General features: G+C 55.6%; 1 non-coding gene across 1 annotated transcript; it reads right to left on the bottom strand.

The window, feature by feature from the left end:
* Positions 1–18,997: 18,997 nt before the first annotated feature.
* Positions 18,998–19,066, bottom strand: LOC116283781 (small nucleolar RNA U2-30). Its single transcript, XR_004193487.1, has one exon. It is a non-coding gene; the product is annotated as a small nucleolar RNA U2-30 (small nucleolar RNA).
* Between the last annotated feature and the right edge of the window lie 3,997 nt (positions 19,067–23,063).

The raw sequence follows: 23,063 nt of genomic DNA, 5'->3' as shown, positions 1-23,063 counted from the left end.
TGGGTCTAAGCACCGTGAAGACCCCACTGCAGTCAGCGAGTTGGCAATGCCATTGGGGATGGAAAGCGGCAGGAGAGGGGGCAGGAGGCAATGTCACAAATGAAGACAGCTGAGCAGTTCGTGTGCCGGGCGTGGCTGGCCCTGGCGGGGCTGATGTTACTGTGCGCAGCACTGGCTGGCATCTTAGACCTGGAGACTGGTGTTAATAGAGCATGAGCCGCCGCCATGCATTACGGTCACTTGCTGTCCCCTGACACAGCAGGGCCAGGTGATCAGTAGCTGCTCGTTAGCTGCCTGCTGTCCCTTGTAAACACAGTGATGTACTCACAGTGTTCTGGCCATGTCTTGGGGTCACAGTGGGAAGAAAGTGGCTTCAGTTTGAAGCATTCCACCAGACGAGAGGGAGGGTGCCTCATTCTTTGCGGAGTAGAAAATAAAGCATGAATACCCCACACGCGTTCCCTGCTCTGTAGTTTACAAAGTACCTCTGTATATTTTTCATCTAATCCTCACCAGAGCTGGGCAAGGCTTTCTTAGCCTCTTGGGTCTTCTTCAACATTTCCTGTGCTTTGCTTAGGCTCAGAGCTCCTCCAGCAACTCTTTCAGCCCCAGTCCCCTCTTCATTGGGTCTCCTGGGGCTGGGATGGGGAGGGATGGTGAGGGCACAGCCACGTGGGAGCTGACATTCAAGGAATTGCTGAAGATGCAGCAGTGGGGCCACTCCATCCATCCATTCACCCATCACCTATCCATCCTCCATCCATCCATCATCTACCCATCCATCCTCCATCCATCCATCCTCCAATCCACTCATCACCTATCCATTCCCTATCCACCATTATGTATCCATCTACCTATCCATCTATCCATCCACCTATCCATCCATCCATCCATCCATCCATCCACCATTCACCGTCTACCCGTTCATCCTCCATCCATTCATCATATATCCATCCATCTACCCATCCATCCATCCATCCATCCATCCACCTTCACCATCTACCCGTCCATCCTCCATCCATTCATCATATATCCATCCATCTACCCATCCATCCATCCATCCATCCATCCACCATTCACCATCTACCCATCCATCCTCCATCCATTCATCATATATCCATCCATCTACTCATCCATCCATCCATCCACCATTCACCATCTACCCGTCCATCCTCCATCCATTCATCATATATCCATCCATCTACCCATCCATCCATCTATCCACCATTCACCATGTACCCATCCATCCTCCATCCATTCATCATATATCCATCCATCTACCCATCCATCCATCCATCCACCATTCACCATCTACCTGTCCATCCCCCATCCATTCATCATGTATCCATCCATCCATCCATCCATCCACCCATCCCTCCTCCATCCATCTGGCATCTACCCATCCAGCCATGCAGCCATCCACTCTACAAATAATTACTAGGCACCTAATACATGCTGGGTAGTATTTTAGGCACCAGAGTGACAGCAGTGAAAAAAACAAAACAGACAAAACTCCTTGTCCTCAAGGAGGTCACTGCCAGTAAGAACACAAACAATTTGCTACAGAGGAGAGGTCACCGGAGTGCTGCTGCCCATTTGAGACTCGGGGCAAACTGTTGGCTCCCAGGCCTGAGACCAGCCTCGCCAGTTCTCCTGGGATCTCATGGTGAGAAGTCCCTGAGCAGTCCAGCTGCTCTGCCTCTGCTGCCAAGTAAGTGCCCACTGCGTGGGGGCCAGTTGCACGTAGGGTGAGCGCCTGCGTGGAGCCTGACTCAGTCTCTCGGCCTCAGTGGCCCTGCCCCTCGGAAGCTGCCCCTCTGTGCCCCTTCCCACCCCTGCAGCTGCTCCCATGTGCCCCTGCTCACCCACTGCCTTCCCGTGTGGGACCCAGCCCCAGCCTGTGCTCCCCCTCTTGTCCTGCCCTCTTCCCTGCTCCCAGCAGGCCCACGCGGCCTCCACACTCGGGGGGCCGTGGGAAGATGTGGTTAACTGGATGACTAACCCAGTCCCCACAAGGCAGCACGAAATGGCTGCTCCAGTAAATTTCCAAATGTGTCTGGGGCTGACGACTTTGTTTTCCTCCCAAGCAACGAACGGGCTGAGCAGGGAGGCCCAGCACTGTGCAGGCGGCCGAATCAGCCTTCCAGACACGTTCCCACTGCGGCGTCTGGGCTCAGGCGCGGGCAGGCAGAGGGTCGGCGGCTGGGCCTGGCCGGATTCCTCTTAGGATCAACCCACCCCCGATCCGGCCCTGCCGCCCCGGCCTGTGTCCACCCTCCTGACCTTGCACAGGGCCCCCGCCCCCGGCCAGCCCCGGCAGGTGAGTGGTAGGTGCTTCACGGGCTCTCGCGCACAGGCTGCTTCTCCTGTCCCTGAATCTGCTCGTCCGCTTGCTTCTGTTCCTAAGGCCTCTGGGGGTGAGTGTGGCCATGAGGGACGTCCCTGAGCCACACGACCTCCCCAAACAGCTGAAACACAAAGCACGCCCCCTCATTTTGACCCAGCTTCTCTGGCACGGGACCCCTCGGCCACCTGGTGTGGGCCGTCCCGCCTTCCCGGGCTTCCTCTGCTCAGCCAGTGTCTGTGTCAGGCTGGCGTTTTGTTTCTTCTTCTCCGTTAGACTTGAGCGCTCGCAGTCCTTCTTCAAGCTGAGTCTCAGTGTACTTGGGAGCGACTCACCTTCACTCCAGGGCATTTCTGCCCCCAGCCCGGCCCCCGCACAAGCTCGGCACCCGCCCACCTGCCGCTCATCTCCCTGGCGTCTTGCTCTTGACCTGTTTGCTGTCTTCCAGATCGTTAGCTTGGATCTTAAAATAAAACTGGGGCCTTGCGGTGGCCCAGGGGACCTCCTGCAAGATGCACCCTCCGCCCTGTAAGCTAGCCTCTGCCTTAGTCTTTGTTTATGGTTTGCAAACCATAAACCCTTCCCTTCGTCCTGTGACTATATTTATACCAGCGCCAACCTAGTCCAGTCTCGTAAAGACAGTTTCTTCAGACTCCTTTGAAAATGCTTCACTGGTGGCCGCTCGTGTGGCAGTGCGCGTGCAACAGCGTGCTGGTGGCCAGCGGCCGAGACCCACTCCGGTGGCCTCTGTGCTCCCACAGCCCCTCAGGCGCTGTCTCTTAAGGAATGTGGTGGGGCTGAGGCCCGTGTGGCCAGACTACTGTCTTCTCAGCGTTTGGAGGGTGGCCCCGTCCAGCATTCGCTTAGCACTGGGAAGGGGAGACCAGACCACACAGCGGCTAAGATTTTGGGCGTTGGGGCCACACCGCCCAGGTCCGAACGCCAGTCTCCGGTCCTCGTTTCCTAGGTGGGCGCTCCGAGGATGAAGGAGACGAGCGTGGAAAACCTCGGCTCCGGGCTTGGCACACGGTGAGCCCGCCATGCACAGCAGCCTGAGGTGGAAGGCCGCGGGCCTGCCCCCTCCACCGCCCGGCCTCTCTGGTTGACTCTCTGCCTGCAGGAGGAAGCCGACTTCCTGGGGAATTGTCACCTCAAGGCGTTTATTTATGTGCTACATGCTTTTCAAACATTTTCTTATTTTGCCTTTTGTCAGTAAATATTTTGCCAGTCTTTTCTTTCTAGTTCATATTTTCTCATGCTTACAGAGATGTTAAATTAGCATGCGTTTTTTAAGTAGCCATTAATTTCATATCATCCCTAATTTGTATACTTAATTTCCTCTCTCCACCCGCTCTGGATGTGTTTGTTCACAACTCCTACTCCTGTCGCTCATTTCTGCTGAGCTCATCTGGTGCTGTCCCTGCGTCCTCCCACGGGCCCTACGTTGGGCCGCCGTGCCGCGCCCCCTCCCGCCCACTTCACGTCCCACCTCCCCTCTGGGGCCCTGAGAGCAGTGTTCCGTGAAGCCACGTGGGGTGACTCCTGCCTCCTCCCTGCACCAAATGGAAGGGAGTGAGCCCGGACCAGAAGAGCCAGGTCTGGCCTCCGCCTGGCCACGAGCAGGTATGAGACCTTGGATGAACCGCTTTCCCGACTCTGGTCCTTGCTCTCCCCGCCTGTGAGACGGTGTGGTTGTGCATGGTCTTAAGAATCCTTTTCTGCTCCGAAAGTTTATAATTTTCTATTCCTCCAACTCTGTGGGCAGTTATTTGTCTTCCCATTGGGGCCTGTTTCCTCTGTGCGATGGTCAGTTTGATGGCATTGTGGTGACTGGCGTTCTGGACGATGCCACTGTGGTCACTGTCATCACCATCGCCACTGTGACGTCGTCTCATCACCCCGCTACCACGACCGTCACAATCATGTTATCAGCACCAGCACCATGACTATCACCGTCACCCCCACCCCCATCACCGCCGTCATTGCTGCCGTCGCCGTCACCACCAGCAGCTTCTGAGTGCTGCCACGGGCAGGACCAGCGCTGGGTGTTCATTTCTGCCATCTCATGTGTTTTTACAGCAGTCCTGTGGGGGCGTGGGTATTTCTTTCCATTTTAGAGATGGAGCAGCCGAGGCACAGAGAAGTTCAGTTATTTGCCCCGAGTCGCCCTGGATCAGACGCAGGCCTGCGCTCCACCTGCAGTGCCATGTGGGCGCTCTCTGCTCCGTGCAGGCTGGCGTCCTTTGCTTTTTGTGATCAGCTCTTGGTTAGGGGCACAGGCTTTGCTTTGGGTTCCCGAGGCTGAGTTCTGTCCGTCCGTAGTGACGTGACCTGGGGAAGTCCTTGACTGCTCAGAGCCCTGGTTCTTGCCCTGTGAAAGGGGGAGGACAAAACTCACCTCACGGGGTGGATGAGGATGAGAGAAACTGGTGTCCATCAGGCACCTAGCACCGTGCCTGGCATTGAACAGATGCTCAAATGTGGGTTTGACAGTTATCACAATGAAATTACTCACCACTATGTTTTCCGCAGCATTCACTGACGACCTTCCGCGTGTCAGACACTGTTGGGTGCTAGACGTCCAGTGCTGAGAAGGACTCTGGCTCTGAGCAGCTCAGTCCAGGGGGGAGGCTCACTGTCAGCAAGCCCGGCATGGAGGGTCGGGCTCCCAGAGGGTGCATGAAGCCCCCACAAGTAAAGAACTAGCTGTGTCTGGTGGGCGTGAGGGTGAGAGGGGTAGAGAAAATTCATAGCCTTAAAAACTCAGTCAGTTTTGAAGAGAGAGAATGAAAAATGAATTAAGTATACTGTTCGAACAGTTAGGAAAAGGACAAAGGAATCATAAACTAAAGGAAGGCAGAAAGAAGCCATTAATGCAGTCAGTAGATCGTGAGCCATGAAACAGAAAGTGGGATAAAGAAAAAGCTGTTTTTTTTTTTAAAGTGGATAGCTGAACCACTAGCTAGCACAATCAAGGTGAAAAGGAAGAAGGCATAAGATACACAACATAAAAAATAAGGGAGAAGTATAATTTGCTGAAACTGACCAATTTGGGGGAGGGTGTAGCTCAGTGGTAGAGCGCATGCTTAGCATGCATGAAGTCTTGGGTTCAATCCCCAGGACCTCCTCTAAAAATAAATAAATAAACCTAATTATCACCGCTCACCAAACAAACAAACAAACAAAAAAAGCTGACCTATTTGCATGGAAGACAGAAAGTTTTTAAGCGACTCCCACACAAAGGCGATCCGGATGGTTCTGTGGGGGAATTGAAAGCAAGCCTTTAAAGAGCAGGTACTTCCAATGCTAATTAAACTGTTGCACAGCAAAAGAAAAGCAGAAAAACATCTACATAATTTTCATAAAGAGAGAATGATAATGTTTTTTCATCTGACAAAGATTGTACAAAAATAAAACTATAGGCCAGTCTCACTGATGAATATTGTTGCAAAATTTTAAATACAATTTTAGGAAATAGGATTCAAGCATTATGTTAAAATATTAATACCCTATGTTCATTTGGAGTTTACTCCAGGAATGCAAGAATGGTTCAATATTAAGAGATCTATTTATATAATCCATTGTATTAGTCAATATAAAAAGAATTATCACATGGTTATCTTTTTTGATCCTGGAAAGGCACCTGACAAAAGTCAATATCCATTCTTGATAAACAATCAATACAAATAGGAATTGATAGACACTTCCTTCACGTGACTATATGTAATCATGTCCAAAATCCATTCTTTTTCTTAATGTGGAGACACTAAAGTAAGATCAAAGCCAGGATGCCTGCTATCACTACTGCTGTTCCAGATTGTAGCAGGAGCCTCAGCCAATGCAATCAGACATGAGAAAGAAACGAAAAGAGTGAACACTGGAAAATAGGGAATAAAAGTATTAGTCTTTTATGGATGATACGACTGTATACTGGGAAAATCTAAGCAAATCAATGGAAAGCTCCTCCAGTCCACAGTAAGATAATCATCATTAGCATCATTGAAGGAGCCGATATAAGTACAGACGTCTGAGACCCACCCTAGACCTGCTGAATTTCAGAATCTGCTTTTTAACAAGATTTTTGTGTGCTTTGTATGGACATTAAAGTTCCTGTCTAATTCAGCAGAAATCAGGGGCTGGAGGAAAATGGAGTTGTCCTGCTCACGTTGGTATCAGTTTCTCAAAAGCTACCATTCCCGACTGCCCTTAGGCAGCCCATATTCCAGACAGCCTCCCAGGGAGGATCAGCATGTGCACAGGTGTGCTGGGAAACTCGAGAGCAGTGCTTTCCGATACGGTAGCCACAAGCTGCATGTGACCATTTAAATAAAGCTAAGCATTCAGTTGTTGCACTGGCCCCATTGCAAGTGCTCAGTAGCCACATGTGGCTAGCGGCTACCATACTGGAAGGCGAAGGTAGAGTGTTTCCGTCATCCCTGAAAGTTCTTATGGGCAGCACTGATACAGAATGTGCCAGGTGCTAGATTTTGAGAAGTTTTGAATTGCAGAATTGTGTTTTCAGTGCTCTGGATTCTGAGCCCCATTTGCTTCCCTTTCTGTCAATAGAGCACCATCCACCTGTCCCCCCGTGGGTCCATCCATCCACGTAGCTACTCAGTCACCCCACAAATGGCGCTGGCGTGGAGTGCTACCTCAGTAAGTGTTTATCGGGTAGATCATGGCAGGAAAGCCCTACAGGTCCTCAGCCCCAGGCTGGGTGCTGGACGTGGGTGTGCCAGGTTTCCCTGCCGTGAGCGTGTGGGCTTGCGTCTGGAACTTTCTCCCCTCATCTCCGGGACCCTGTTTTACTCTTTGAGTTTAGCTTTACTTGCACTGTATCCACTCAACGCTGTCAGGCCCCCCTTCCCAGCTGGTGTACGAGCTGACTCCTGTGGAAGAGGCCTGGCCCCATGAAGTAGACTCTCTTAATGAGAGTTTGTCCTGCTGTTCAGACTTTCATGGTGATGCTCCTGGGCTCTGACCCTCTTGTTTTCCTGATCCGGGCCTGTTTGCCCCATGCCCCCTGGCCGGGCCTGTCACGTGTGGACTGTGTTCAGGTTCATAAGCCTGACTGGGCCCTGGCTGGGGGAGGCCTGTTTCTGACCGTTTTTCTGGTGTAGACTTTTCCTTGTATAGACCCCAGAAGATAAAGACGAAGGATTGATTCAAGTGGAGGGAGGCACAGGAGCTCTTGGTGGGTGCCCAGAAGGCACGGTGGGCATGCCGGCATTCGGCCCTGGAGGCTGGTTTTCCACGGTTTCGGGGTGTGTGTGTGTGTGTGTGTTCTTCCCAGAACACTGGGGCTTTTTAGGTAAACTGCTTCATCTGTCATGTCTCTGAGCCCAGAGAATTTTTATTTTTTGTGATGATTCAACTCTTCTTATTTTAAAGTTAGCTCTGCCAGGCAGAGGCTTGTGCCCACAGCTGTGGGGCCCTCTCAGCTGTGATACTGGGCCACATGGAGAAGGAATATTCGTGTCCTCCTCTCTCCTTTCCCCTCCTTCCTGAGGGACAGGGATGCAAAGTGGGAGCAGGACCTGGCTTCCTCTTTCCTTTCTCTGTCTCGCCATCTCCGGGGAGGGGGTGTCCCATCCTCCTGCGCCACAGGAAAATCTCAGGCCAGGCCTGCTCTGCCAAGTCCTCGTCATCTCCCTGGGGTGCCCCTAACTCCTCCCTCTGGGTTGGAGGCCGGGGTCACCGCCCCGTCTCGACACGACACAAGCCATTGCCGTGATCCCGTTGAAGAGCCTTCTGGTTAAGCTGACGCTGGCGTCAGGTCTTTCTCCAGTCTCCACAGAAAGCTGGGCTCCGCCTGCCTCGGAGCTGCAGTTGGCTGTAACTTCTGCTGAGCCTGTCTCCAGCGGAAAGAGGGGAGCTACCTGCTCTTTCCTGGGGGCCGTGCAGGACCCCCGCAGCCCTGGAGACGTGGGTGGGAGCCAGCTTGAAGGCTGTGCTTCTGCGATGAAGGCTCCCACCTTGGGTTGAGCCCCTCCGACCTCGTGTGTCATCCCAGGGCCGCCCTTACGGCTTTGTAGATAAGGTGAGCTCTGCCGGGTGGAGCCCAGGGACCTGGTGAAAACCCAGGCTTTGTTTTCTGTTGTCTACCAGCTGCCTTTCCTTGGCCCTCGTGGAGGGCAGATGCAGGCTGGCCTGGTTCGAATTGGTGTCTGTTCTGATCTGGGGCCAAGGGAACCTCGGGCAGTGCTCCCCCCTCTCTGAGCCTCAGTTTCTCCATCTGCAGAGTAGTGGTGATAATCGTAGCTCCTCACGGCCAGAGGAGAGGGAGGGATGAGAGAACGCAGACGGACATCTCCCACGGTCGGTCGCAGCGCTCCCGCAGCGGTGCTGATTGTCCCCTGCAGGCTGGTGAGGGCTCCTGCTAGCTCCTCGGCTTTTCATGAGGGTGAGATGAAGTGCCACAGGGAGGCATTCCTGTATTCATTTCACAAATATTTATCGAGCACCTACTGCATGCCAAGCCCTGACGTAGCTGCTGGGCGTGAAGAGATGCCCAGACACATACGAAAGCTGCAGATGTGGATGGGCTGTTCTTCAGCTTAATGGGGTGTCATGGTGAGGAGGCTGGGTGTCCCCTACTACTCAGAGGAGGATGGAGGCCCAGGGAGCTGAAAGGGCTTGCCGGGGGCCACACGAGCCCTGGAGGGGGGTGGGGGCGGGGGCCAGACCCGAGCAAGCCTCTTCTCCCCTAGCTGGCGCTGCTTAGCGCACGCATTTCTTCTGGATGGTCTGTACCACCATCCTGGACACACCCATGGCTCTGGGGGCGGTGACAGAGCCGTGTCAAGGGGCTGTGCCAGCCCTTGGGAGAGGGACGGGAGCTGCCGCCGCCTTCCCCCACCCCACCCGGCAGGATGCCTGCTTGGACTTCTGAGCTGCAGGCATCACAAATGCAAGCTGGTCCTTCCTCTCTGGGAGAGCGTGGGAGAGAGAAGCAGGGAGCAGTGGGTGAGGGCGGACATGAGGGTGCCCAGAAGCCAGCAGCCTCGGGCCCAGGACTCAGCGCTCTGGCTGCATCCGTGGTGGCCTCTGGAACAACCCCTGCTCTGGGGCCCGGCTGGAGCTGGGAGCACCCCGGGCTGCCCCTGCTCCTTTACAGCAGGTGCGGCCCGCTCCACCATGCGCCTCGTTTGCAGGCAGCGGCCGCCAGCCCTGCGTGAGGCTCTGCCTGGGAATTTGATTTTTCTGTAAGATCTGAGCACAGGCAAAGGAATGGCCTGCGTTGCTCCAGGCCGTTCAGACCAAAGTGAGCGAGGAGGGAAGCTGGTTTTCCTCCAGGGTTGCGGGGAGGCAGCCCGCCCACGGCAGGGCCCCCACGAATGACCCATCAGGCAAGGGGAGGGCGGGAGACCAGGTCTTTCACCGCAGGTCAGGGCGCGGTGGCGCCGGGATCCGCACGTGCGAGCGTTCTGTTCTGTTCTGGGGGGGCGGGGGCGCCGTGGTGGACACCTCCACGCCCCGGGCCTCCTGGGGCCTCCTGTCCCGTTTCTCCTCTGCCTTCCTCTGTTGGCCTCCGACATGCAGCCGGTGCTGGGCAAGCAGCTGCTGGACTGGAATAAAAAGGACGTCCTTTCTTTCCCTCCGCGTGAGGGTTCTCTGAGAATGCAGTGCACACGTTTCCTGCCTGTGCCCCGGGTTTGCTTTGGCAGGTGGACCCCCTTCCCGAGGAGAGGAGGGAAGAGAGAGCTTGTCTGGGGACTTTCTCCCAGGGCTCCCATGCCTGATCCTCCCCTGGTCCCCTCCCCCAGTCGGCACATTTTTAGTAGAAAAGGTAAAAGGAGTGATAACCTCTGAGCCTCTGGGCGGCGGGGGTGCTCCTTCTGCTCTGCCGTCCTTCTGCGCCGTCCTCCATTGGACAACGGTCTGCCTGTCAGGGCCTCCCTGGTGGGAGGGCAGTGCCCAGCGCCCAGCTGCAGCCCCGAGCGGGATGCCCGCCACATAGTGGACATAACTGTGAGGACGGGGTGGCTGGGAGCGCCTGCAGGTGGGAGGGAACCAGGGATGCTCTGCTCTTGGTGCACGTGTGCAGACAGTCCAGCAGTCACCCCTCTTGCTTGCTCTTGGGGGGCTGGGTGGAGGGCTGCAGCTGTAGACCTCGGGGACGACATTGCACCTGAGGGGGTCTGCTTGTCCCTCTGTGCGGCTGGAAGGGGAAGGCTGAGAAACACGCAGCAGGGCCTCCATAAACACGCCCTTCCGGGGCTGAGGAACCCGATCTCTTGGTTTTGGTGAGAGAGCAGCCTGGGCTGCAGGCTTTTCCCTGCCGTCCTGAGAACTGTCTGTGATGGGCTCGCACGCTCATGGCCCAGCTGTGGTGACGGGTGGGAGTGTAGATCCAGGGGGATGAGAGCTCCTGAGACCCAGCCCGCAGCTCTGACCCTCCTGGACCCACCCGGCGCCTCTCGGAAATGATTTGCTTTACTTTAAATTTGTTGTTATGCATATCTGTGAACTGTATCCGACATATCTGGGATTTATCTAAGTCGCCACGTGATGGTTCTGCACGCAGTGTGCACACATGTGCACTCACAGCTAGCTATATAGGAGTAATCAAAGGGGAGCCTTCCACACCCACTAAGACCCTCCAGAGACGGTGCAGACGCCGAGTGAGTGAGAGGTGAGCGTGTGTGAGCCCGGACGCGGAACCAGATGGACTCTTGGCTATAGTGGGGTTTGGGCACCTGGACCAGTGCAGCGAGGACACAGGGCAGCTGAGAACACACAGGAAAGGGAACTGAGATCTCAGCAGTGAGGCTGGGTTGGATAATGGGAGGTGGATCAGGGTGCGTGTCCTGGGGAAAGAACGACAGGTCTCCCTCCTGTTCTCACGGCGGTGTCGGGTTGGCTCCGGCCGCCTTGGCGCATCCTGGGCCGCACTCCCTCTCACTCCCCATCCCTTGGGGGTTCCAATGGTGCAGATCTGGCCTCCTGATCCAAAACCAAACACAGGCCCTCCTTCTGTTCCTACAGACACGCTCCTCTGTAGGGAGGGGAGCGAGGACAAGGGCAGGGGGAACGGGACCTAGATGCCGCTTCCTGGCGCCGAGTTCCAACAGGCCCTCCCCAGGCGCGTGCTGTGGGAGCATCGAGAGCCCTGTGGGCTTCTCTCCCCCTCTGTTTGAAATAAGACGTGTCAGAGATGATTTCAGCAATGGAGACGGAAAGGCAGAGCAGCCCTCGTCTGCTCCCTCCCTGCGCTCCCCCCTCCAGGACTCGCTACTGTTTTTCTAGAACAAGGAGGAAAGAGTTTTATTTCCAGGAGACTCTTTTTTGTCCTTAATGATGTGGTGGGTGGCGGTGGTAGCATGTTTTTATTTTATGTTATTTTTTATCCCTTGCTGCTTTGGGGGAGGGTGACGGTGTCGGAGTTCGGGGTGTGCTGTGTGGGGGAAGGCGTTCTCTGGGAGGGGAGCGGTGCGAGCAGATGTTACACCCCCGTGTCTAGAAGGTGGGGGGGACTTGGAGGACGACGCTGCTCGTGGGCGGGGAAGGACCCGAGTTATGTAAGAGCATTGAGGGGGTGGCTCGGGGACGCAGGCCCTCAAGGACAGTGGCAGGGGAGCCTGGTGGCCACGTTGTGGCAGGTGTGGTACCCACAGGTGGCACCGGTTAAGGCGTCTGGTCAGCAGGGCGAGCGGGAGGCCGGGAGGTGGAGGAGCAAACTCCTCGAAGCTCTGGGAGGACTTGTTCTCTCTGCTCCTTCCCTCCCCTTCTCTCCTCTTCACTCCTGCTCCTCTTTCTCCATATCTGTTCCCCAGCAACCGAAGAGACAGCCCCCCCTTCCCCACATTTCCTCGAGGCCTCCTCCCCCCGGCACCAGTACTCACCACGTGACAGTGGCAGCTCACGTCTTGAGCCCGACAGCATCCCAGGGCTGATGCCCCGGCTGACCCACGAAGGGGACGAACGCCGAGCAGGTGACGTGGAAGCAGTGCGTGGCTGGGCTTGGGCCCAGGCTCCACCACCCACCAGCCACGGGCACAGCTTCTCGCCTGCTTATGGGGCCTCGGTGAGGATGACAGCCAGGCCCCCAGGGACCCGACCCCAACCCGAGCAGGCAGGAAGGGGCCCCTCGGTGCCTCAGTGGGGTGAGGGTGGGCGTTTGAGTCCCTCTGTCCCTAAGTGTCCCCAGCAAGTTCTTGGCGCTCCAGCTACCCCCCTGCCCCTTCTGCAGCCACTGGCTGTGTCTTCGCGGGTCGACCAGTCACTCTGCGCTTTCCCCGAGTGGGAGCCAGGAGCCGCTCTGTGCCGTGGAACTCCAGCTCTGTCTGCGCTCGTGAGCTGATGAGCCTGGTACCTGAGACCCAGAGGCTGGTGTGAGCCCGGCCTGCTTGATCTTCACAGCTCGTTTTACCTTCCTTGGTCCGTATTTATCTGTCTGCTGGGTTGTTTATTTTTTCCCTCGGAGGCCGGGAAAGGAGGGACTGTGAACATGCCAAGGGTCTTGGTTTTGCCCCACGTTGGGTCATGAGGAGCTGAGGCTGCCAGAGGGGGACGTGGGGAACCCTGCACCTGTTGGGTTCCGAGTGGATTCCCGTTGTCAGGAGGGGAGGGTCTCCTCTCAGAGGCCGATCAGCACGGCGTTCGGCTCCCCGATGGCTGTTAGCTCGCTGTGTGATCCTGCCGCAGCCTCCGTGCAGCCTCTGTCCCCGGCGGGGCATCACGGCGATGGCAGTACGTGCCCCCTGGGCTCTGCAGGGGATGCAGCAAGACATCACCTGCGAAGTTCTTTCTTCCTAACACAGGAGATGCTCGAGGAGTCACGGGGGTGATGGTTTTTCATTTTGGTCTTACGGCAGTTTTGGAAAATCACTAATCATGAAGGTTGTAAACATGCCTTTCTGAGAGCTGGGCGTCTTTCCCTGCACCGGTCGGCGGCCACGTGAGGCCGTGTGGTTGTCTTTCAGGCTTAGGGTTTGTAAATGAGGCAGTCGTGACGTGAAAGAGTTCAGTGCCTGCCTCGTCCGAGGCGGAGGCCACCGGCTGCTGGACGGTCTGGGTGGAGATGGGCTGGGGGTGGAAAATGCCCACTGGATTTCAAAGACTCAGCACACTGGCAAAGCGTGTGAACCATCTCGGTAATTCTTTACGTGGGTCACATATTGACCTGATAATATTTTGGATATATTGCGTTACATGAAATATATTATTAAAGTTAATTTCACCTGTGTTGGGGGGAACTTTTTTAATGTGGCTGCTGGGAAACATAAAGATGATCCCGTGGCTGGCATGATAGTTCTAAGAGGGCAGGCTTGGGTGAGCCCCGCCCCTGCGCTGACGAGCTGGACCCCTCCTGATCCCTCGGGGCCTTGACATCCTTGTCCTTGAAGAGGGCGGTTCCTCCGGAGGTGCCCCTGGGATTGACATTCCAGGAGTTCCTGGCCTTTTCTTCGCCCTTGCTGGCAGCATCGGGGAGCCCCTTCATGAGGCTGAAAAGGGCACCTCAGGAAGCCAAGCAGCCGCCTCTGAAAGAGGTCTGTCCCAGCTACACGCTGCTGGAGTTTTCGGGAAACACCTTCCAGCTTTGTAAATATGCATTAAAAAAATAAAAATAAATCCATTATTTTGTCAACCTTCACAACAACCGCCTCTCACACTGAGGTCCCGGAGCATCGCGCGGGAAGCGATGCACCGAAAAAACAACTCTGCACGCTCGGAGGGTTCGAAGGCAGCAGAGAATGTGTCTTCGTTTCTGGATAAAGAAATGCTAAGGCGAAGGCCACACAGGCGGTGCGTGGGGACCCTGGAGGAGGTGCCACGTGTGCCCTCGAAGCCAGGGCCACGCGAGCCTCGGGTAACCCTGACACGGAAGCAGAAGAACCCACGGGACCCCTGGACGTGAGGGGAGAAGGGCTGGTGATGAGAGGGGAAGGAGCAGGACCCCCAGGAGTCTTACTACAGAAGCTGCTGCAGCCAGTCTTCTCCGGAAAGAGCGAGGTCTCTGAAGAACTGACCGCTGGGCCTGGGGCTCTGGGGGCGGATTGATGGTCTGCTGACCGCTGTTCGAAGCCGCAGCGGCTCCCCGGCTCTGGGGGAAGCCGTGTCCCCTCCGGCTGTCCTGGCCTCGGTCACCCGGAGCTCCCACCAAGGACCGCGCGGCCCCGGTGCGGCTGGCCTCGTGCTCGCAGTGCAGGAGGAGCGCCGGGCAGCCTCTTATTTTTATTTTCCATTTTTGACGTTGTCCTTCAGTCCCTCCTCCACGCTCCCCGTTAAGCTGTTAAATCACTCCATTTATTTAGTGCGAGTGTTTCTGAGAGCTCATTTTTATCTTGGTGAAAACCAGGCTTGCTCATGGGCACATAATGAAATTGCATAAATACACCCTTAGCTTGGAATCTAATTTATTTTTCCTGTTCATTATGGGGTAGAAGGCCATTATGAAACGTATAACTTTTTTTTCCCCAGCACTGGAATTGGAAGGCTGCGGCTTGGGCTCTTTTTATTCTGATGATTTCGTCCTGATTCGATTTAAAGCTGGTCGGAGCTCAAATACTGCGGCGTAATTGACAAAGATCAGTGCGGGCTGTGATGCTAACGTCGCGGCTGCGGCTTCCGCACGCAACTCCACACGGTGGACGGCGGGCTAAGCAGCGATTCCAGCAGAGGCTGCCTGGGCCTCAAGGAGAGGGCCGAGGACTTGGCCGTGGCCAGTGGGCACGTTTGCTGGCTTTGGGCAAGGGTGGGTGAGTGGCACACTCTGGAATAGCAGGGCCGGGGACACTCCTGACTTTAAACTCAGGCTTAGGAGTCGCTTCAAGAACATCCGCCCAACTTCTGCTTGTACAGGTGAGGAATTTGAGCAGCCTACAACCTGGTTAGGGTCGCCCTGGCTCCAGCCAGGCTGGTCCTCAGCCCCTGGGTCTCTTCGCCGTGGCAGCAGGTGAACAACATGGAATGAGATACGAATCTAGCCTTTGGAAGCAATGGCTTAAGCCTCTTTGCGTGAGGCTTGGTGCATCATGTGTTCAGGGCTGGAAAAGAGGGGGAAAGAAGACGTAGATGCCAAGATGCTGACTGCGGCTAACAAGCTGGGGGGAGTGACCCTGCAAAGCAACGGGCTGGAAGCTGGATGCCACATGCCTTAAAGAGGGGGGCGCCATCCTCCCTCCGGGGCATGCCTGGTCCTCCACTCACTGGTCTCCCCCAGTGTGCCGACCACCTTCCGTGTGCCCAGCACGGCCGGGCTCGGACAAGGACTGGGAAAGGCCCAGATGCCGCTCTCGGGGGCTTTGATGTGACATCCTGACTCTCAAATAGGAACTGTGACAAACATCAGCTTGTGTGAGGCAGAGCCGGGCCAAGTCAGAGAATGTTCTCTTGGAGGTGACGGGCGCTGATCAAAACATGTGAGTGAGTGAAGGTGTGCGCGTGTGTGCAGTCACCGGGAGAAAAGCGTCGTCATGGCCGTGACAGGTTTTCATGGGGAGAGGGAAGAAACAGAGCTAGAGATTCAGAGTTCTTGTCCCTTCCTCTGTTTCTAGGGCTGCCAGATAAAACCTGGGACGCCCAGTTAAGTTTGAATTTCAGATGAACAACAAAGAATTTTTTTTGTCTAAGTATGTGCCAAATATTGCATGGCACATACTTGTATTTTAAAAATACGTTGTTTATCTGAAATTCAAACTTATCTGGGCGTCCTGTGTTTTTATTTGCTGAATCTGGCAATGCCACCTGCAACAGCAGAGCGTGTAGAAAGGCTTCATTTTGAAACCATGTCCTTAGTCATGTAAAAAATGCAGTCGCGTGAGTTGTAAACGTCATTGCTTGTTGATTGTATTAGTTCTTCCAAGACTGAAGTGTCTAAAGTGAAACAATTAGTCTCCTTGGCTTCTCCCCAGATCCAGCTCTCCTGGTGACCTCTGACTTCTGCTAACAGTTGAAAGTGTCCCCTCCCCATGTTGCCCCTTTGCTCATACTGACCCACCCATGTGCAACGCACATACATTGTTTTCAAGCATTGTGTATTTTCCTGGCATTTTCTGCTTTTTTTAGAGAAAATCCCAAAGTAGAATTTATTGGGGCCAAGGGTATGTACATCTTAGGTTTTAATAATACAGCTGGATTGCTTTACAAAGTTGAAAGTATTTACACCTCTCTCTGTACCACATGGGAATCTGTTATCCTACACCCATGCTAGTATCAGTTTTTATTCTTTCTTTAAATATTTGTCAGTCTAAGGGTACAGAATATCATTTTAACTTGCATGTCCTCAACTCTGAGAAAGTTAGGTGTCTTCTTCTGTGTTTATTGCTCATTTACATTCAACTTCTGTGAACACCCTGTTTATGTAATTTATCTGTGTTTCCATGGAGTCTTTTTTGTTTGTTTGTTCCAGGGTGCTCTTTACATATGGGCTACTCTCAGACTTTGACTGTTACACACAGTCTTGGAGTTGCTTCTGGACCAGCTGTCATCACAGTCCTCACCTGATCTCAAAGCCTTGGACCTGAGCTTCTCATGACAGCGGCTTTCTGGGTCAAAGGCTTCTGTAGACCTCCAACCCCACATGGGTGCCTAGGGTCTGCTGATCTTGTCGGCAATTCCTGGGTTTAAAGGAACCGCATGTGGCTTGAAAGCCTTAGTTAGGACTTCGCTGCCCTGGTGCTGCCCCCAAGACAGAGGGCTGGCCCAGCTGGCTTTCAAAACCCCACCCACCTTTATTATCTTGCTTTCTCTGCACCCACAGAAAGCTCTGCTCTAGGGGAGGGAACTGGGCCTTGAGGGGAGGCATCCCTGAGGGTATCCTGCTCTGACTGTGCCCCCCACAGAACCACATTCACCCTGTAACTCCACAGGGAATTGCCTCAAGGGCGGCAAGTCCAGAGGCGGGGAGAGGGGATGTCTCCCTTCCCCATCCACTTCAGTTATTCACTCATTCGGTCATTCAGCAAGACTGTCAAGCTCGGGGCACACACACACCTGGCCCTGCTGTGGGGGAGCTGTCTCCCCTGGGGGAGCAGTCATCACACGATCACACAGATTCTGATGACAGGCCGGCCAGGACCAGCTCCTCTCCCATCTGTCTCCCATGTCAGGGGCTTGTGTTTGCAGAATAGGCGAATAGCAACCCTACAGCCCGACTCAGGGTGAGGGGCTGTCCTGTCCCCTCCCTGCCCCCTCAGCCAGGAGCCAGGGGCTTGAGCACGGGGCCCTTCCTCTCCAGCACCCCCAGCTTTGCGCCCCCAGTGCCCTGTGCATGTTTGGGGAAAAGCATCTCCAAGGGAGAGGGCGACCTCAGGGCACTGTGGTCAGTTCTGTGTCTCACTTTAGGAGAGACAGTGGCCAGCGGGGGCTGGCTCAGCTAGGGTGTGAGGGGACGTACACCCATGACACAGGGGGGCTCTTGAAGCCACCAGGAGCCTCGGGAGGCGGGGTGGGCGTGGGTGGGCCTGCTGCCACGTGGTGCTTGTTCACAGGTCTGTCGTGTGGAGGAGGGAGTAGGTTTGTCCCTTTGTGTTCAGAGGCAGAAAAGGGATGTGTGGGAGCAGATGCTCGGGGGACAGTTTGGCTCTGTTGGAGGGACATGAGCATCAGCAGGCCATGAGGCCCCACACTGGGGGAGCAGAGTCCGGGTGGCACGCAGATGGTGGGGAGGCAGTGCAGGGAGAGGCCCCCACGCCCAGGTAGGGGCCTGTCCACCCGCGACCCTCCAGGGGAGACCCTGCTCTGCTGGCTGCCTTGTGTCCTTGCCTGCCCAAGCCTGAATCCCCGGTCCTGTGAATCAGGTCTCAATTGGAATTAGGGTCTTTGCAGATTTAATCATGGCTACGATGAGGCCATACTGGAGTAGAGTGGACCCTAAATCCAGGGACGGGTGTCTTTATAAGAAGAGGGGAGGACAGTCTGCCGACACCTTAGTTTTTCGCTTCTAGCCCCCAGAACCGTTTTGAGAGTAAAACCGGGTTGTTTTAAGCCACTCAGTTTGTGGCAGTTTGTTACCGCAGCCCCAGGAAACTGACATACCTTCCTGGTCCCTCAGAGGAAGGAAGGGACAGCAGGGGGCTTTCCATCCCAGGTGCTGGGCCAGCCGGGGCCCCAGGAGCCCACGGCTGCTCCTCTTAGAGCTTTTGGTGCCTCGTTCCACAAGAGGAAGCCCATGGCCGGCAGGCTCAGGAGTCGGGGAGCCTGGCTCGTCCATCTGTCCATCGACACAATGGAGCACCTTGGACAGAACTGATGTGACCACAAGCACCTGCTCACTGAGCCACACTGCAGCAGGTTTCCAGGACGTGGTTGTGTATTTCTCTGGCGTTGCCGAGGACACACGGCACAGGACAAGTCTGGGAGTTGGGTGGTGGTTCGTATGATGGGGGTTCTGGGGTCAAGCTGCCAGGCCAAGGGGATGGTCATTTTTCCTCCCTTCCCCCGTGGGGTTGCTTAGTTCCAGCCATGAGTGGAAGTGGGGAGGGGGAGGAGAGAGGGCCCTGCGTGCGTAGGAAGCTGCGGAGGGAGGTGCGAGACCCGCAGCGGCAGCTGCTCGTGGGGTCCTTGAGTGGCCTGCATGGGGGCACAAGCGTTCAGTCCATGATGCCTGCAGTGAGAGGAAGTCAGGTCAGCCCTTAGAACTGTGATACTTCCTTCTGAAGACGTCCGCAGCCAAGGGGAGGCTCCTCCACCCCTCTCTCTCTCTGTTTTTGAGCTCAGATCAAGTGTAGAAACCTTCACGGTTATAAAGGTCAGTAGTAAAACCTTTCATCACTGCTAAGAACTGATCACCTTTCATACATAAACATCCTCCCCCTAATCTCATTCATCCATCAACAAGTCCTCCGTACGTTGCCTCCACGCACAGGGAGACATGACCCCTGATTGTTTTAAATCACTCTCTGCTTTCCCTTCTCAGACCTACAGAGAGCCCGCGTCAGGTGGACGGGAAGGCCTCCAGGTGCTAAGCTGGCTGTGTGCATCACTGACCCACTTTAGTGAGAGGCGACCTCGGGGAAGGGGGCTCTCTTCTGAATAGCATGTCTTCAAGTCAGGGTTTTTTATATTGTAGAATTTAGACTAAAGAGAAAAAAACTTCTTTAAGAAAGTCATATTTTTCTGTAACCGTAGAGCTGATTTGTTGACAAAGGGCACTGTCCCATTTATGCTTTCGCTGCAGTGCTCTGGCTTGTAAGACCCACCCCCTGCCCCGGCCAGCCCTCCTTCTAGCATTCTTTGGCTAATTCGGCCATTAAAATCGATGTTGTGGAAGAGTCCTTAGGGGTTTGGTATGAGACAGTTAAATGGGAAAAAGTTACAAAATGGAATGTATAGTATGATCCCACTCGGTACCAAAAATACATATTCTATGCATAGGGAAGTCTGGGAGGGTATGTGTGCTCAAAATGTTAGCAGGAGTTATTTCAGGGCAGTGGGATTGGGGGCTATTTTTAATTTTCTCCTTTTTGCATATGTGTAGTTTCTAAATTTTCTGCAGTGAATATGTATTACTTTTATAATAAGGACAAAACCATAGCTGTGGATCTTGCCAGAGGCTGCTCAGACCCCCAGACCAGAGGCGGCTGGGGTCGCCCTCCTGTGCTGTGCAGCTGCCACGCTCAGCCCCTAGCGTCCCCAGGGGCCACACACCGAGCCCCTCCCTCTCACACCCCTGGGACCCTGGGCTGGGCAGAGCTGGTTTTGCCTAGTGTGGAAGGGACCCTGACAGGTGGGCTTATCACCACCCTCCTTGACCCTCCTCTAGTCTTCTGTTCTACCCAGGCCAGCTGAGGGGTGTGCTGGGGCGTGGCTGGGTGAGTCTGAGGGCGTGGCCAGGGTGTGGCCTCTGGAGGATTTCTGAGGCCCGGACCCTGGGGCTGGCGGGGAACTTGGCTCTCAGTGCCCACCTGCATCTGGAGAGGATGGAGAGCTCAGCCTGTCGCGAACTCGGGGCGGTCCTTCAAGAGAGAAACGAAGGGCAGAGGCTGCATGGTCAGACCCCAGCTAGTCAGCTGCATTGCAGACCCCTGCAAGTCAGACCCCAGCTCCCCCACCAGCTCGTGCTTGGGCGACTCTCGGAGGCTCAGCTTCCTTCACCCACAAAATGAGGGTGACGCTGTGAAGACGAGATGAAATAACAAGGGTCAAGTACCTTGGGTGGGGCTTGAACTAGGGCGGGTGCCGAGCGCATACCCACCCTCTTTTCCTCCTTTAAGGAATGTATAATCCAGCTGGTGGCCCCCCACCTCCGACCCTGGTATAAACTAGTATGGTCCACCGCTTCTGTGTGTCAGTGGACATTCAGCTCCTGACTGCTCGGAGCTGTTTCAATAGCTGTCACCCCCTCCTTCACACATGTGCGTGAGCACACCCAGTTTTTAGCAGTCACTTGACAAAAGAAAGCCGTGGAGGGGGAATTGGTCCCTGTGGCCTCGCTTGTGTCCTGGGAGTCTGTTGTGCATAATTGGACAGGACAGTAAGGTCAGGCCTGTGTGCCCTGAGCGCCCTCTCCAGCGCCATCAGCATGGGGGACGGAGACTAGAGCCGCAGGATTACTCCCGGCTGGTCTGTCCTGGAGAGCGGCCGCAGGAGCAGGGAGAGGCCCCCTACTCTGACGGCATGGGCCTCGGTCACCTCCTTCTCCTCTGACCTCCCAAATGTTAGTGTATTGCCCTGTCCAGTGGCCTGGGACCTTGGATGGGTCCCTGTCTCTCCATCTCCTCCGGCACCAGCACCACCACCCGCCTCCCTGCCTGCAGCCTTGATGCTTCTGTCCTGCAGTGAGAGGCGTCTTCCTACCCTGCAGGCCTGCTCATGCGGAGCCTGCCTCACCCACTCTGTGCCAGCCAAGGCTCGCACGGTCCAGTCCGGCTTTGCTGCGGGCCACCCCTCCCTGCCTTGAGGACCAGCACGTGGTAGATGTTACAGCAGGGAAACTGAGTCTGCCTCTCCCCCTCCCTCCCCCACTACTGTGCAGGTCTCACTCAGATCTATCACGCGGCAGAGGACCGCCTTGCGGTGCCATGGGGAGGCAGGTGAGAGGTACGGGTGTGGTTCCGGTGCCGCCGCCCTGAAAGAAGTCAGGCGAGGCCTGAAGAAGCGCTGAGGAGGGCGCGGTGCGGCCTAGCCTGCTCCCTGGAAACCTGAGCCCTGATGCAGCAAAATCTGGGCATGAGCATTCAGATCACACGAGGACCCTCCGCGGCTGCAGCCCCTCTCGAGCTGGTGTTTGCTCAGGCCCATCGCTGGCGAGCACGTCTGTGTGCGTGGAAGGAGCTGGTCAGGAGAGCAGCTGGCAGGAGGGAAGTGTTTCTCAGATGAAGGTGAATCACTAGGAACATGATGAGATTTACAGAAATTGGTTTGACACAAATTTTCAGGAATCCATCTGGGCTCCATGAGAGGTAGCGCTCTTCCCTTTTCTAGATGCCCAGGAAGCTTATGTTCTGGGGAAACTGGGTGTGTGTGCTGCCAAAAGGGGTTTTATTTTTAGCAAAATGTGAGAAAGGAAAGGGGGGCCCAGAGGTGGGGATGAGGTGGCCTGGGTGGGGCCGTGCTGGTGGGTGTAGTGGTGATGGGCAGCCCTCGGGGTGGGGGCAGGGGCCTGGCCTCAGGGGGCCTGCTCCCTTTTCCCTCTCGGGGAAGACATTCCCTTCCGCAGGCGCCTCTGGGGGCTGCGATGTGCTGGCACGGCCATGAGCGCATCTTTCTGTCTCCTCCCCGCACCCCGCGTGCTAAGATGAATACCAGCCATCACGCGTTCTAAATTTGCAGGGTGCTTGTCCTTCGCTGGTTGCTTAAAAGTGAAGCCGCCTCAGACGATGAGGTTGCTGGAGCTGAGGGAGCCTGGCAGCCGGGCCCTCCGCTGGCCTGGGCCGCCCTCCCCGCCGGGCTGCAGCCTCCTCGCCCTACCCGGGCCTCCTTGGCGCAGCAGCGAGCAGAGGCCAAAGGGGAGGGTGGGCTCGCAGCAGGACCCCCTCTCCCGAAGGCAGGCACAGGCTGTGGGCAGGGCCTGGGGCCTTGGCAGCGACACTGACGTGTGTCAACTTTGTGGCAGGTTCCTGTCTCTGAAAACACAGCTTTAAGTCCAGTTAACCATGTAGGTGCCTCACCCTAGCTTGGCACCCCCACCGAGGTTCATGGGGTCACTTTGTCAGTGTTGAGGTTCCCCGAGGCAGGGAAGAGAATGCTGTCGGTGGTCCCTCCTCTCTGTAGGGGCTGCACTCAATGTCTTGCATCCATTAACCCACCCCCCTGCCCCCTATTCAGGCTTTGTATAAGCTCAGACTAGCTCCCACAGGGCTCAGTGTTATGGAGCAGGCTCTGCAAACTTGTTCTGTCAACGGCCAGGTGGTCAGTATTTTAGGGCCAGACGGTGTCTGTCATAAAGACTCAGCTTGGCCATTGGCGTGAAAGACACCTTAGATAGTAAGCACGCGGATGAACACGGATGTGGGCCACTGACTCTGTTTATCAGACAGGTAGCGAGCTGGCCTTGGCTTGCTGACCTGTTCTAGAGTTTCCAGGGACGCCCCAAACTTTCAGGCTCGTCTTCCACCCTTTGGTGGATGAAAAGCTCTTCCTGTCCTCCCTCCTTCCTCCACGCTCACCCGCGGCTCCCTTGACTGGTAGCGCCCCCCAGCTGTTCCCCGGCGTCCCCTCCAGCAACATGTCCGCAGACCTAGCACACCATTTCCTTCGGAAGGTCCCCTCCTTGCACAGACTTGTGTCCACTAGCGGGGTCTGTGGCCAGTTGCTTCCCCGTGGCCTTGCACCA

Source organism: Vicugna pacos, chromosome 16 (genome assembly GCF_048564905.1).
Source record: "Vicugna pacos chromosome 16, VicPac4, whole genome shotgun sequence".
Lineage (NCBI taxonomy): Eukaryota > Metazoa > Chordata > Mammalia > Artiodactyla > Camelidae > Vicugna > Vicugna pacos.
The sequence above is the reverse complement of the archived record's forward strand: the minus strand, read 5'-3'. Positions and strand labels throughout refer to the sequence as shown.